Source organism: Podarcis bocagei (genome assembly GCF_964188305.1).
Source record: "Podarcis bocagei genome assembly, chromosome: 1".
Taxonomy (NCBI): domain Eukaryota; kingdom Metazoa; phylum Chordata; class Lepidosauria; order Squamata; family Lacertidae; genus Podarcis; species Podarcis bocagei.
Window position 1 is genome coordinate 57,193,563 of NC_138125.1, and position 16,600 is coordinate 57,210,162.

Sequence of the window (16,600 nt, forward strand, 5' to 3'; positions counted from 1 at the left end):
AAAGGCTGCAATCCTCCACCCACGTAATTCAGAGAAATTGCCACTGGAGTAAGAACCTATAAGGAATCCAACTTCATCCCTTCTACAACTACATACAAAATAGAACTGAAAAGTCCGTTTCCATGGATTCTTCAAACCCACTGTGCATATATGTTTTGCTGGTAACATACCACACTGTCATTGGCTTCCTTTGGCAAGGAAGAAGCATCCATGGAAAAAGCAGAGACAGTTGCACTCAGCTCTAATTAATCACTCTATGAATAAGTTACATGTAACCTTCATATCACTGAGTAGTTAATGCTTTATAGGTGATAAAATTGAAAGCAGATGGATGCCTGGAGGTGTGCCAATTTTCCTTTCACCTTCATGTTCCAAAAATAAATAAATAAACCAAATCCATCAGAGCAACTCCTTATAGCAAACCACACTTAACTGTTTAAATATACTAGTGGTGGCCAAGTTGTGTCTCTCCAGATGTGATTGGACTTCAGCGCCTACTTATACCCTGTCAGCATGGCCAATGATGAGGGATGATGGAAGCTGGAGTCCAGTGACAGCTGGGGAATCACAGGTTTCCCATCACTGTGATATATTCTTGGTAAAATGTGTATGGGCCTTTGTGAAATGCACCCAAGACCTAAACTATCATCTAGGTGTAGCTCTCTCTCTCTCTCTCTCTCTCTCTCTCTCTCTCTCTCTCACACACACACACACACACACACACACACACATACCATGACGCTTTGGAAGAGTTTACTACTGCAATAGTCTGCAAACTTCCCCAAGAGTGTCTGTCAAGTTGGCTGTGTTTCTGTCTTTTACTACCAGACACCTGTGCTTGCAAGGAGAGCTTATGCATATGTAAAATGCACACCAAATGTTGCTAATCATAGAATAAACTCTCTCTGCACTGTTTCTAGACAAAAATTTAAAATCAATGTGTGATGCTACGAGAGCTGTGGATGCACACCCTTTGAATCCTGATCTACTGTAGCAGATCTCTTGTATGGAGCTCAGTGGAAGGGAAGGAAAGGAAAATGAGAGCCCTTACTGATGTGAACTTAAGTTTCAAGCTGAATTCATCTCATGTTTGCCCTATGATCTCAAGGGGAGCTATTTTGAACTCTCTTGGGAAAGTGCCTTCTTCAAAGCAAAATAAAGATCATGAAAAGTGCTATGAAGCCTGCATGAATCAGCTGCAGAATAATACCTTCACTACCATATATGCACTGAATGAATGAAAATTTCAGCAATATCCACATACCTTTCCATCTTTGGGCACTGGTTTTAAATGAACAATTATGTTTGGCAAATTAAATAACTTTTAAAATTGGTTCTTAATATTTTTAATAGCACTAATTTCTAATTTCTAATTTTCACTGTTTGCATTTTAATATTTGTAGGTTTGTTGTACATCACTCTGAGCTGCTTTGCAAGAAGGGCAGTTTAGAAATATTTTAAATAAATAAAAGAAGGGGTCCATTGCAGGTGTAATTTTCTGATCCCAAGCCTTTGTCAAGAGCATAGGAGCAGGCTGTGGGATTATGTGCTCCCTCCTCTCTCTCTCTTGCAAATTTCCCTGAAGATGTCGACTATGGGTTGGAGCCTACAGATGTAGTTTGGACAGTGTTCAAGCCATCTCCAAAGGCAGTCCCATGTATCGTGCATTTCACTAGTGCAATCTGGAAATTATGTGCCTCACCAGTGCAAGTGTATTACCATTGTGGTTTTTTTTTTTTTTTTTGTATATTTATTTTAGATCTTGTTGTGATTTATTTGAAAATTGTTTGGTTTCGTTATGTATTTTTAATACAAAACCCTCCCTGTGGAACACCCTCCCACCAGATGTCAAAGAGAACAACAACTACCAGACTTTTAGAAGACATCTGAAGGCAGCCCTGTTCAGGGAAGCTTTTAATGTTTGATGTATTAGAGTATTTTAATAAATTTTTTTGGAAGCCGCCCAGAGTGGCTGGGGAAGCCTAGCCAGATGGGCGGGGTACAAATAATAAATTATTATTATTATTATTATTATTATTATTATTATTATTATTATGCTTTACTTATTGTTTATGACTACCTTTGATATGTTTTAGTTACATATTTGTTTCATGTTGTAAGTCACCTTGAGCAAGCTTTGTTTTTTTTAAAACCTTTTTATTGAATTTTGACAAATTTTTAAGACAAACACAAAAACATAGACATACATAACACAACACGACACAAATAACAAATATAATTTCAAATCCTTATTTTGTTAACATCTTTCACTGACTTCCCCACACCTCCCCTTCTTGTATCCCAATTCCCATAATTAACTCAGCAAGTTCTTGTCCCCAACTTTTACCTTATTAATGTTATACTTAATTCATCTTAAATGACCAATTTTAACTTATGGACCTCAATTTAAACCCCAATACTCATCATTTGCACCCTTTTCTAAGGTCGACCCAAGTTCCCTTTCACAAATTTCCCAGTTTTTATAATAATTGCAAAACAAAATACCAAAAAGAAAATATATAGTTATACACCCTTTGGATTCCAAAACTCTCACCCCCCCCCCTTTCCCGGTTTCGATCCCAAAAATATCTCTCAGTCTATCAGTTATCAGCCTGGAGATCTCACGTCCGAGGCCCTCAAATCTCTCTCAGTCCCTCTCTGCCGGTTTTGTTGGTAGTCCTTTATATTAGCCATCTGGTTTCGGAGAGGCTCTGTCTCAAAAAGATCTATGTTTCTTCCAACCAGACCTCCATATTCAAAGGTGGAGCCCAAATCTTGTTTCTTATTGCTTTTGAGTCCAAATGTCCCAAATGTCCCAAAAGCTCCAACTTTCACCTTGGTCAAATTTGTAATCCATAGGTCTTCAGATCTCCCCATAGGGAGATCCCTCCAGTCTTCCTTTTCTAATTCAAACCAAATTCTCATCATCCAGGTCTTGTTTTTCTTAAAGTTCATCTTTGCAGGCCTCTGGCTCTCCTTTTTCCTCTGCAGCATTTCAGCTCCTCCTTCCCCCTCCTCTAAAACAGCACATAACTCTTCTTTTTCAGCTGCATAGGTTTCTTGCGTCAAGTCCTTGACACAATCAGCAAGTTTGTTTACTTTAAAATTCAAAGTTGTAGCATTTGTAGCCAAAGCTTCACTCTGACCTTGTAATTTTCCCAAGAGAAGAAACATTCTATCCAGCTCAGCCTGTATTTTTCCATCTGCAGCCATTGTAATGTCTCAGAACTCCCTCTAGAGGGATTCTAGTTACTTAGTATTCCTTCCAACTTTAATCCAACAGTCAAGTTAATCTGTTTCTGTTTCTTCTTTGTTTTCAACAGTTTAAAATCCTAATGTGTCAAAAATAACCAGCAGAAGTCACAGAAACCAAATTTTACAAATTTTCCGAACTTTGACAGCTCGTTTGACAGCTGTCAAACTCTTTGTATCTCCTCAACAGGCTTTCTCGCGGATCGCTCCTGGATCCCGGGGGGTTGCACTTCAGCACTTAACATCAACTCTTATCCTCCAGCACAGATACTTATAATGCCAAGTCGTGAAATTAATAACTTTTATCCCATGGAAAAGAAAAGTCTCTCGACCTTAGTTATCCGGTTCTTGCTTTAATTTGTCTACATGAAGGGGAGACGGACTTCCTTTTAGCGTCTCCCCCGATCGTGCCAAATTCAAAAGGGGGGAAAAATTAATTCCAATTTCTGTATTACTCACGGGGTGTTGCTTTTAGAGTCCAAATAATCAAAGGAAGAAGTCAGCGCTCTCCGGTCATGGCTTGTGGCTTCACTCCGTAGAAGAAGCGGTCTACTCTCAGCACCACGCCATTCCCCGTCCCCCGCTCCGCAGCCTTAGAAAGGCTCCTTCACGGGTCGGGGGGCGCAAATGGTGCCCGCCGAGTCACCAAGTCCACAGGCTTCAGCGCCTGTGGTTTCTGAGGGTCCCCGCATCATCGCCGTGGCAAGACCCGTCCTCTACGGAGCCGATTCCCTCCGGAGCTCGGAGGGAATCTGCCATTAGTCGATGGCGCTTGACCCGGAAGTACCTTGCGCAAGCTTTGAACTGTGGAAAGGTGGCACACAAATAATGTTATGTATGTATTTATGCAAATGGTTCCGGACCACTTCATGACTTACTTTCAAGGCCCTACTGATGAAAGCAATTAGGCTGGTAGGCACAAGAATGATTTTTCCATGGCAACCCCACATTTGTTGGTCCAGTTGGGATCTGAGAAGTTCTATCTCTGCACTCCTTTAAGCTTGCATTAAAAACACATGTACCTTATGCCTTTCCATAATTTAGAGGATTTTCATTGGGCTGCTGTTGCTATTGTACAATTCTCTATTTGTGATTTTTTTAGGGTTTTACTGGGCTGGGCTGTAATCCTACAGTGCAGTCCTATTCAGAAATAAGTGCTACTGAATTAAACAGGGCTTACTCCCAGATAAGTGGGTTTAGGATTCCAGCCTTAGTATTCATCACCGCATACTGTTGTTTGCCGATTGAATTGCGGGTGTGGGTGTTTGGTTTAAATTATGTTTCACATATTGTTGTGAGCCACCTTGCAAAGAATATTTCCCGTAAAATAAAAATATGTATAGTGACAGGAACTTGCTTGAAACAATGTCCACTATGAAGTACAGGGACAATACTGATGATATCATATAAACTACCCCGCCGCCACCATCTTGCTCAATGCTTTTATAGGACTACTTCACGGAAGTGGTACACATCCCATCACTGCATCTCAGTACCAGTAAATCTGTCTTCCGAGTTTCTGTATGTCATAAAAAGGCTGATCTGGAAGGGCTTATGTAGTCTGGCACTCTGTTATCACAGTATGTCTAAGATTGCCAAGCACTTAGCAAAGGTGAAATGCTTATACTGTATCTTCCACCAAATAGTCAGAGCTGGTGAAAGAGAAGCAGCAAGAAATCTGATGTAGAATAAGTATATAAGTATAAGCATAAGAAGTATAAACGAGTATAAGCAAATAATAAAATTTGCTTATTTTAAGGCTGGGCCCAAAGACTTCTGATGAGAATCTGTAGCTGATTTTTTGGGGGGTGGGATGGGGCGGGGTGGGGAATGGAGATACACCACCCCTGTACTTATCTTCTTTTGTGCTCACTGCCAGATCCACTTCAAGGGCAGTGATGGATGTCTTCCCAGTGGCCAATGAGTGGCTGCTACCATTTTTATTTCTCAAAGAGATGCCAAGATCATCAGGCTTAGCCATGGAAACAAGCTGTGGGGATCCATCCAAAGGAGAGGTGATCATCAGAAGCTTCCTGAATTCTTCCCCAACTTGGATTAAAATCTGCAGTGTACTTGGGCTTTAGCCAAAGAACAAAAAGTCACTCGCATACAGTCAGAGTGCATGTCGACAGCTGTGGAGGGCCATGCTTGCTAGCTTCTGCCCCTGAGCTTACCTGACCTGATGTCCACATTAAAGTGTAATATCTGGAAAAAGAGAAGCATATGCACATAGCATGATAGGGAGCAGCAGGATCAGGAACCCTGGAGAGGGGTCCTGACTGAGTGGAGTGTCTACTTGCATACAGGGTTATTAATGTAGGTTCGGATGCCCCTTCAAACATCACACTGAGCACATGGATGCTGGGAACAAGATGTGCAATGTGCAGTATGAGGCCAGCAAACATAGTTCCATCCCTTCTCTGTACTAATGTACTAAATGTGTAGACGCAAGCATGAATGCAAGGCTCAAATCTCGGCTCCCACATTTTCCTGACCCCAAATTGTTCTTGGCTCAGCTTCATTGCTGCTGCAAACATGATATCTTTCTTTGCTGAAGGAAGCATGAAGTGACTCGAACTGTCTAGGAATGATTCATGTGCTTCATCCTATCTGCTGCCCTTGAAGCAACCACGATTCAGGTAAGTTTAATTGACCCTGTTGACAGGAAGGAGTGGTAAGGTGCAATGACTCATTCACAACAACTCAGCGAGTCAGAGGTAGAATCAGGAAAAGAACTCTGACATCCATTAGCATAAGAGTATTAGGTAATAATGTTTAAAATCAATTCTGTTTGGCACAACAGACTGCTTCGTGGTCGTGATGATTTTTTTTTTAACAATCTCACAACAAAATAAAAGGAATTGGATTGGCATGGCGGAAATTGCCATACATGGTTCTATGAGGATTACATGTGGTTTGATTTTCTAGAGACATATTACAATATCAATATATGTATTGTGCACTAAGGTTACCATTCTAAGTACTCTGCCTTAGAAGTGAGTTCTGTTTAAATCACCTGTGCTTTCTTTTAAACGAATGTATTTAGGATTAGATTTTTTTTAAAGGCATCCAGAGTTGTGAAATTTACAACTGCACTGTATCCAGTTTGCAGGTCTATGAAGTGAATTGAGTCTGTAAAGGGACCCGCAGACTGAATTCACTGCAGTGATGTGATCAGTAACATGAAGCATTGTAGCTAATGCACCCAATGTGGTGCAATGGTGATTTTTCTGAATGATGATTTCAAGAAGTGCTTTAAATCAGGAAATTGTTGGGGAGGAGAGAGTTAAACATCTTCTCCAAGAATGCCACTTCTCCCATTTTCAATTAGTTGCCTTGGCATCTAATTTATATATATAAAAAAACAACCTGCATAATGTGGGAAATACTAATGCTACACATTGTATTTCAAGTCTAGTTTGACCTTAAAACTAGCCAATGATCAAGCTCTATCTTACTCCTGATTATACTGAAAAAGGAAAACATAATATACTCGGTTTCCAAAAGGCCATTCTAAAATAGCTGCAATAACGTATCTTTGGACTGTAGAACATCCACAGAAAAACATTTCGACTGAGCATTCCAGGAAGGGAAATGAGTGGTATCAGTTCTTTTTCAAAGCATTTACAGACATTTAGCTGCTAAGGTTGTTTGGCAATGTGCAAAAGTGCTATCCTTCAGTGGTGGTAGTAGTAGACTGAAAATAAAACAGAAGCCTTAGGCAAACTTCCCTTCTTCCCACTGCCAAAGTGGAGTTTTCTTGTTTGCTACCAGTGGCAAGCCAGAAATTCACCATGGAGAATGTTTGGCTCAGTTATTTTGGACATGGAAAGGGGAGGCTTGAAAGGAGCAGGAACCTCCTGGCAAAGTTGGCAGTAAGAAAAGCAAAATTTTTCAAACTAAAATTATCTTCCCGTGTGTTAGGGAACTGACATCGGAGCAGAGTAGAGAGGCTAGGCTCCCAGATTCTGCCGGAGAGGGAACCAGTAAGGGAAGAGGGAGAACGTCCTCTGGGGAAAGAAGTCCAGGTGACACCAGGAAGAAGGGAGAGGCAGAGAGCACTTCGGAGGGGAGGCTCCAAGACTCTTCCAGTGAAGTCAGTGAGGAGAGTGGAGGACCACCGCTTGGCACGCCCACTCTGCACAGAAGGCTTCCGCGCAGAGAGGCGAGGAGGAGGTTGTCCGTTAAGGAATTCTTATGCTGGAGGAAATTTAGGAGACACCCACTGATGGATTCTACCAGCGACTGAGGCAGCCGTGCAAAAGGGCTGCTCAGCCAGGGAAAGACGCAACCACCCCTAAGCAGTTGGAACAGCTGGAGGTTTACACACAAGCAACCCCAATTCCCATGATAGCAATCCGTCAGTCCTTTACGTTGCTTGTGTGCAAGAGGACAGGGGCACAGTCATGAGTCAAACCGGAGGATCCGGCGCAGGAGAGGGGGCCAAAGGAGGACAGAGTCTGGAGGAGAGAAACCGAGACTTGGAACAGCAACTGGCTCTACTAGCGGCGCAGCTGGATGAGAGGAGGACCCATGATGCCCAGGGGAAGATTACCCCCATCGCAAGAAAGGTACCGGGACTAGTGCAGAAGTTTGGGGGCAACCCCAGAGATTATAACGCTTTTAAGACAGAAGTGCAGTATGCGCTGGATCTGCAGTATGATGACTTTGCTGACGATGGGGGAAGAGTCGCTTTCGTGGTGGGGCACCTGGAAGGGAGGGCCAGAGATTGGGTCCGACCCTTAATGGCGGCGGAGAACGCGGCTCTGAAGGACTTGAGAAAGTTTTTTAGCGCCATGGACCACATGTTCTCGAGTGATGTTGAACAGAGTGTAACTCGTAAAGAACTGATGGGGTGCAAACAAGGGAACCAGTCAGTGAGAGAGTACTGGTCGAGATTTGCGATGTTGATCCATAAACTTGGGTGGGATCTGAGTTCCGAGCCAGTACAAATGTTATTTGAGGAGGGCTTATCCTCTTGGGTGAGAGACGAACTTTCCCGCTCACCCCGCCCGGAGTCGATGGACCAGCTGACCAAGTTGGCGCTCGCTGTAGGAGTCAGGCAAGAGACGCGCGCTCTGGAAAGGCGGGAAGGGAGAGCAGAGCGTTGGCATGACAACCGCATTCCAGACATGCCAGCGCGTACAGTGCCACCCGAGGAGCCAATGGAGATTGGAGGAGCGAGCGCGCGCGGGTTTTCAAACTCCAGCGTGGTGCGTAAGAAGGAGGGAAAAGCAAGTAAGAAGTGTTTCCTATGCCAGCAGCCGGGACATTTTGCCAGAGTATGCCCTCAGAAGAAGGCGTGGCAAGGAATGGTGGGGGCAGTGGGGAGTGAGGAGGAAAGGAAAGAGGCGCCGGGAAATGGCAGTGCTTGGCTGCAGGAAGGGGGGCACAGCAGCCAGGCGAGCCACCAGTAGAAGTGCCCAAACCAGACCCTCCCCGAGCAGCCATCGCCATAGAGGTGCTGCTAGAACTCCCAAACGGACACCCCATCAAAGTGAAGGCGCTGCTGGATTCAGGCAGCTCTTGCAACTTCTTTAGCAAGGATTTTGCGCTAGAACACCAGCTACAGGTGGTGCCTCTAGAACATCCCCTGCAAGTAACCACTATTGATGGGAGAGAACTCTTGGGAGGGGAGGTGACCCACCAGACCCCACCCATGAAAATGACAGTTTCTAGACACACAGAGACAATTGCCTTTCACGTAGCCACCTTAGCAGGACCACCCATCATACTTGGAATGAGTTGGCTGGCACTGCACGACCCAGTAGTAGGGTGGCATCAGCGGACAGTCACCTTTGGGTCGGCCCACTGTGTAGAGCACTGCCATGGAGGGGAAAACCTGAGGATGGCAGTAGCCAGGGTGGCAGGGATGGCAGTAGGGGAAAAGGGGAAGGTACCACCTCAGTATGCGGACTTGGAAGAAGTCTTCAGCGAGAAGGAGGCGGATCGGCTACCCCCCACACAGGCCCTTTGACTGCCAGATCAACTTACTCCCAGACGCTCAGCTGCCAGTGGGTAAGCTGTACGCCATGTCAGATAGGGAGATGCAGGAATTGTGGAAGTTTATTGACAAGAACCTGAAGCGAGGGTTCATAAGGGAATCAAGGGCGGTGGGGGGTAGTCCAGTGTTCTTTGTGGACAAGCGAGACTCCAAGGAGCCCAGGCTCGTAGTGGATTACCGTAGATTGAACAGGGTGTCGGAACCAGTGACCTTCCCAATGCCCAGAATTGATGACATCTTAGCCAGGGTAAGGAAGGGGAAGATTTTCCCAAGCTGGACCTTCGGGGGGGGGGCGTACAACTTGATAAGAATGAGGGAGGGGGATGAATGGAAAACCACCATGTTCACCCCTCTGGGAGCCTTTGAGTACTTAGTTATGCCCTTCGGACTCCAATCAGGCTCCTCCACATTTCAAAGTTTCATGCACCATGTGTTGGGGGCCCTGCTCTACAAGAATTGTGTAGCTTTCCTGGACGACGTCCTAATCTACTCAGAGAATGAGGAGCAGCATGTAAAAGACGTCAGGGAAGTGCTGAGGAGACTGCAGGAGCACCAGCTGTGGGTCAAACTGGAGAAGTGCCAATTCCACGCTCGAGAGGTGGAGTTCCTTGGCTATCGGTTGTCGGACAAGGGCTTGGCCATGGACCCGGGCAAGGTGCAGGCAGTGCTAGAATGGAAACCTCCCAAGAACAGGAAGGACGTACAGAGTTTCTTGGGGTTTGGAAATTTCTACAGGAAGTTCATCAAGAACTTCGCTCATCTAACGGCACCCATAACGGATTGTCTCAGTAGTAAGAAGAAGTTCGAATGGACTTAAGAGGCCCAGCGGTCTTTTGAAAAGCTTAAGAGGGCTTTCGCGTCGGAAGAGCAGCTTCTACATGTAGATCTGCGGAAGCCGATGAAGCTAGAGACGGACGCGTCAGACAGAGCGGTAGGAAGCATATTGCTCCAGCCGGGAGATGGGGGACAGTGGAAGCCGTGTGCCTTTTTTTCCAGGAAGCTGAACAAGTCAGAGCAAAATTACACGGTGTATGATCAAGAACTGTTGGCAATTCACGAGGCCTTTAGACACTGGAGACATTTTCTAATAGGGGCACAGCACAAAATCCAGGTGTGTACTGACCACAAGAACCTGGAATATTGGAGAACGGCGAGAGTACTGAACCAACGACAGGTGCGGTGGGCACAGGAGTTTTCCAAGTTTAATTTTGAGATTAGGTACGTGCCTGGGAAGGAAAACGTCAGAGCAGATGACCTCTCCCGCAAGCCCGAATACTCGGAAGGGGAGGGAGGGCCAGAAGTACGTTATGTCATACCCGAGGACCGATGGGTGTGTGTGGGAATGTTAGTAGGGAGGCAAGAGCTGACCGGTTTGACGAGGGATGACCAGTATGCACAAACCAAGCTTAGGGAAATCTGAAGTAATGAGGAAGATCAAGGGGGATTTGAAGTAAAGGACGGGGCATTGTACTATAAGGGTGCATTGTACATACCTGAGGGGGATTTGAGGAGCAGAATACTCAAACAACTACATGACAACCCCACGGCGGGACATTTTGGGCAGCACAAAACAATGCTACTGGTCACCAGGCAGTTTTGGTGGCCACGGGTGAGGGAAGATGTGAAGGAATACGTACGCGGGTGCCAGCGCTGCCAGAGAGCTAAGGGGGAGACGGCAGCACCCGCGGGGTTACTGGAGTCCTTACCCACACCAGAGAGACCATGGGAGGTGGTATCAATTGATTTTATGACTGATTTACCCAAGGCCAGGGGGAAAACGGCAGTAATGGTGGTAGCTGACTTAATGACCAAAATGTGCCATTTTATTGCGTGCTCGCATGCGGTGTCTGCAGAAGAAACAGCCAAACTGTTTGTAGAGCATGTTTTCAGGTTGCATGGTGCCCCCTTGAGGATTTTATCCGACAGAGGCCGGCAATTTACGTCCAGATTCTGGAGGAAGCTGATGAGTCTACTGGACGTCGAGGTGAGTTTCTCGACGGCATGACACCCAGAAACCAACGGACAAGCAGAGAGAGCTAACAGCATACTTCAACAATACCTACGCTGCTACGTCAATGAGAGGGAGAATGATTGGGTGGACACATTAGCGCTGGCTGAGTTTGCATACAATAACGCGGAACATGTGTCCACGGGGATGAGTCCGTTTATGGCGAATTGCGGGTGTCACCCCAGGGCTTTCCCCGGGGGAGGGGAGGGAAGGTGGAGTGTTCCCACGGCTGAACAATTTGTGGAAGAGATGGAGGCTTTACAACAACAGCTTAAGATCAATCTGGAAAGGGCAAAGGAAGAGTACAAGAGGCAGGCAGACAAGCACCGCAGAGAGGGGGAAAACATAAGAGTGGGAGACCAGGTGTGGTTGTCTACCAAAGGGTTACCGTTCAAAGGAGGGTGTAAGAAACTACGGCCCAAGAGATTAGGACCATTCGAAGTAGCCCAGCAAGTAAATTCGGTGGCCTTTAGGCTCAAATTGCCAGCTCACATGAAACTGCACCCAGTGTTCCACAGGTCCTTACTCTCACCGTTCAGGGAGGGGAGGGAATTTCTGGGTCATCAAAGTGAAACACCCTTGCATCCACAGATGGAGGAAAGGGAACTCAGTGGCCATGCAGCTGAAATTCTCGATTCCAGGTGGAGAGGGTGGCGAGTGGAATACTTTGTGGCGTGGGAGGGGGAGTCAGAAGAGGAAAACACATGGGTCCCAGCAGAAGAGATTAGGGATGAGTATCTGCAGGAGGAGTTTCATAGCAGGTATCCGAGAAAGCCCAAACCACCAGAGAGGTTCTGGGGGGAGCAATTTGGCACCACGGATGAGGAGGAAGAGTTTGTGGGGTTTCCTGCCTCTGAAGAGGAGGAAGAGGAATTATCAGAAGGAGAAGAATCCGACTGGGGAGATTGGGGAGCGAGAAGAGACAGCAGCGTATGGAGAGTGGTACTTGAATCATCAGATGGAGGGGGGAGTTCCTTCCGGGGGTTTCCTGCATCACCGTCCAAGGAACGGACGGGGGAGGGGGAGGGTCCTGGGAGGGAGGTGGATGTCAGGGAACTGACATCGGAGCAGAGTGGAGAGGCTAGGCTCCCAGATTCTGCCGGAGAGGGAACCAGTAAGGGAAGAGGGAGAACGTCCTCTGGGGAAAGAAGTCCAGGTGACACCAGGAAGAAGGGAGAGGCAGAGAGCACTTCGGAGGGGAGGCTCCGAGACTCTTCCAGTGAAGTCAGTGAGGAGAGTGGAGGACCACCGCTTGGCACGCCCACTCTGCACAGAAGGCTTCCACGCAGAGAGGCGAGGAGGAGGTTGTCCGTTAAGGAATTCTTATGCTGGAGGAAATTTAGGAGACACCCATTGACGGATTCTACCAGCGACTGAGGCAGCCGTGCAAAAGGGCTGCTCAGCCAGGGAAAGACGCAACCACCCCTAAGCAGTTGGAACAGCTGGAGGTTTACACACAAGCAACCCCAATTCCCATGATACCGTGTCTGGAGATGTTCCCAGCTGCCATTTCCCCACTTCCCATAGCTATGTGAAAATACTGCACCACTCCAATGGGTGCTTCTTCTTGAAAGCTGTCAGCTGGTGGATGACATGAGAAGGTTTGGTGGTTTAAATCAGCTAAATAACCCCAGTTTTACCAACCACAAATTGGACAGAAGAAAGGGGAACTTTTTGGTTCAGTGGCAGCAAGCCAAGGCAACTGGAGGTTCCTTGTCCACTTGTGGAGTGACCAATTTACCAGAAAAAACAGCCTAGCCTGATCTTTTGCATGATGTGTAGATATCAGCAGGTGAACTTCCGGGGTGTCTTAACGGTAATTTAGCATGTATTTTGAATGCTTGGAGGTTTAAACTATTAACTGGCATATAAACCCTGTTATTTATTTATTTTACTATTCAGATCTATTCATTTCATGTAAAATACTTTTATACCATCCTTTTCATATCAGATTTCAGGGAACCTCGTTATCATACTCATGTGCGTTTCAGAATGTGGCTACATGGATTGCTGTCGTATGAACTGTCACATGCATGGTTTTGACAACAGAACGTATGGACTGATAGTTGCCTCCTTTCTTTTAAAAACAGCTTACAGCCACTTGGAACAGCTAGTAACTTCAACAGAGCCGACGTGAAAGGTGTTTTAAAATAAGGTTACCAGATTTTTTCCCAATGAATCCGGGGACACTTTTCAACTTCAATGGATTTTATCAGGGGTCTGATTTGTAAATCTGGGGACTGTCCCCAGGAAACAGGGACATCTGGTAACCTTATTTTAAAATGTTTTCATGAAACCACCATGTGCAATAACATTGGGAGGAATTTAACTTAACATTAAGAAGATTGTGCAATCAGTGCAATCATTTCTGCTTGCTTGTCAGAATGATCTCCCCTTTCCTCCTCTGTGTGCTGCTCTGGGGGTTCTCCTGACCTCTCAGAGCCTTGAGGGGCATGAAGCATGTGGGAGAGGAGAGCAGGGAAAACCCTGTTTCACGAGTGGAAATCCTTGTACAGGCTTCTGCTAGTGGGATCCATTAGTTGAATCTGGTCCATGGTGCCCCATCCTAGGGAATTGTAACAAATATGCACTGCCCCTGTGGGAGGGCAGAAAGCAAGTCTTAGACCACCTCGTAACTGCATTATTTCTGTAGCACCAGAATTTTTGCAGTGACAGTGACCTGTGAATGCACATTCGCTAAAACATTGTGGGACAGAAATAGGTTGATGCTTACATCCCTATCCATTTCATACTCAGACAGCCTCTTCTCTGCAGGCATCTACTGTATGGCCCTCCAGATGGCATTGGATTCCAGCTTTCATCAGCCAATAGGGACAGTGGCTAATGGCAGTTGCTGTCCAACGGCATCTAAAACGGCACAGGTTAGCCACCCCTTTGCTAGAGAATTTGGTGTGATTGAGTTCTGTTCAGCTTGGTGGTCACAAGTTTTGCAGTCCTGTGCCACAGTTTATGCCAACAGATGCAGTTATGTATATTTCCTAGAACAAGCCTTTGCAGAACACAGATCTGCGTTATGATACTTTCCCTTTTTTGACACATCATCCATTGAGTCATCCAACATTGTTATCAAATGACAGTCATATGCATAAACCTATGCAAATAATTACATGACATTAATTATTCTACAATATGTGAACCAATGGAGCAGGATTAAGTCCTTTCTTCTGTCGGAATGGGAGTGACATCTGTGGAGGCAGTTCTCAGGAGAATGAAGTGTAACAGAGCGGGGTGTTTCACTGCTTGCATAACATGCTCTTTTTTAGAATCAAAGTCTTCTTTTAAGTTCTCATCACACTGTAGTCATTATGTAAATGCTAGTTAATAATCATATGCATGACTTAACCTTCATTTAAAAAGCATTCAGCATATCAACAGTCTGCCTGCTATAGTGTCTTCTATACTGTATATCTTCATCATTGTTAGCCAAGCACTACCAGATTATCTAGCACTCCGTCAGAGTATGTATTATGTACTCCCCACTTTTTCAATTGGTGAGTGGTTCAAGTACTGCTAGTTTGAGTTTGCTTGGGATGACAGAGCACTAGAGACATGAGGTGTCTTTGCCATATTTACTTTCTTTATAGATCTACTAGCATAGCATAAATGAAGGCAAACAAACAATTCTAAAGGACAATGGTCATGCCAAAGTGAGATAAACTGCACTCTGAGATGATTCCCTTTTAATCAACCCACAATTTTGACCAATTCCGCAACTGTAAAGTTGCTGTTTCTGCCAATGACTCATCTCAGACTAGGGATGAGTCTAAGGACAAAATCTGTGTCAGGCCAGTTCAGCATAGGACAGAACTATTGGGTCCCAGTCGCAGAGACACCTCTCCCCTTGCAGAGGATATAGCAAAGCATAAAGAAGCAAACTCAGCAAGACAGCTATTTGGGTTAAAATGACCACAAATATAGCTGGACTTTGGCTCAGGCATTGGGTGTATATTTGTTCTAGCCTCCCACCAGAGAGCTAAATTTTTTTCAGGATCATACCAAGGATTATGGCCTCCCTATATACCCCAATTTGCTGATCTACCAAGGTGTCCATCCTCAGGGCTCCACTAGAAATTCTATGACCCATCCACCCCACACTTGGCTCCTGGACAGAGACTTCCACCTACACCCTTCTAATGGGGTACCCTGCTCTTGCGTCAGAATGATTCACCAATTCAATAAAGGTCATGATGACTAGGATTCCACACTGCCTTACCCGTCAGCTGGATGGTTTTCAGTGGTTGGCCATGCCTGAATGTCCTGGTTGCTAGGCACCTGGTTGCTGCAACCACCACCCAACCATAATAGGGTAAGTGTCCATTTCATCCCATTTTCCAAGAAAATCTGTAGAAATCATTTTAAATACCCACAGAATTAGTAAATGTGAAAACTGATGTGGAGACAAACATGTACAAGGTAGTCTGAGTTATAGTTTATGAGGTGGTCCAAGAGCTACCTATATGCTTCCTTTCTTTGGCTTTAAAAAGTAATGGGTTAGCTGTTGTACAGGACTCCTGATGCCACACATGTGGAAACCAATGTAGCAAATGGGGGGGGGGAGAGAGATAGATCTCCAGGTATCCTGCCTTCATTTTCCTCTCTTCCATGCAAGATGGTTCTTGAATAGCCATGTGAGTGGGGCAACAGTTAGTGTCACACAGACTAATTCTACACTTTTATGACATGTACTGTATTTCTATTGAAATTAGATCTTTTAAAATTTGCATTCATGCATATAAATCAAGGCTCCATAAAACATGTAAATTTTATGTAAATCTGTGCCCTCTCGTATCCTCTTTTGTGTTGTTGTGTAAGCGGTTACCCCATTTCCCTTTCTCCAGCATTCTGTGGCCACTAAGCATGATCAGGCCTCATTAAGCTGCCTCAGCCCCTCCTCCATTTTGTATTTCAGGATCCATTTTGGATGTACACATTTCCACTCGGAAATGTTGGCATCCATCTGTCTCGAGAGACAATGGAGTGCAGCTCTAGTGGTGATGTCAAACCTTTGTGTTAGCAGCACCACTATTAATGTATAGGACACCTTCTTATTCTCTCCCCATCCTTACTCTTCTCATCAGTATGACTTTTCCTTAATCTCCAACCCTAAATTAACCTCTCCACCTCCACTGCTTCTAGCCTTCTGATTAATGGGCTAATGGTATCGCGGTAGATTAAATTGCTCTCTAATTAATTTTTGTTCCTTTTATTATCTTTTTTAGGTGGGTACTAACCCAAAAGGATAAAATTTGCCTCATAACACTTAATTGTGTTTCATGATTAAGTCATTTTCAACAAGGTGCCAATGCCATCAAGTT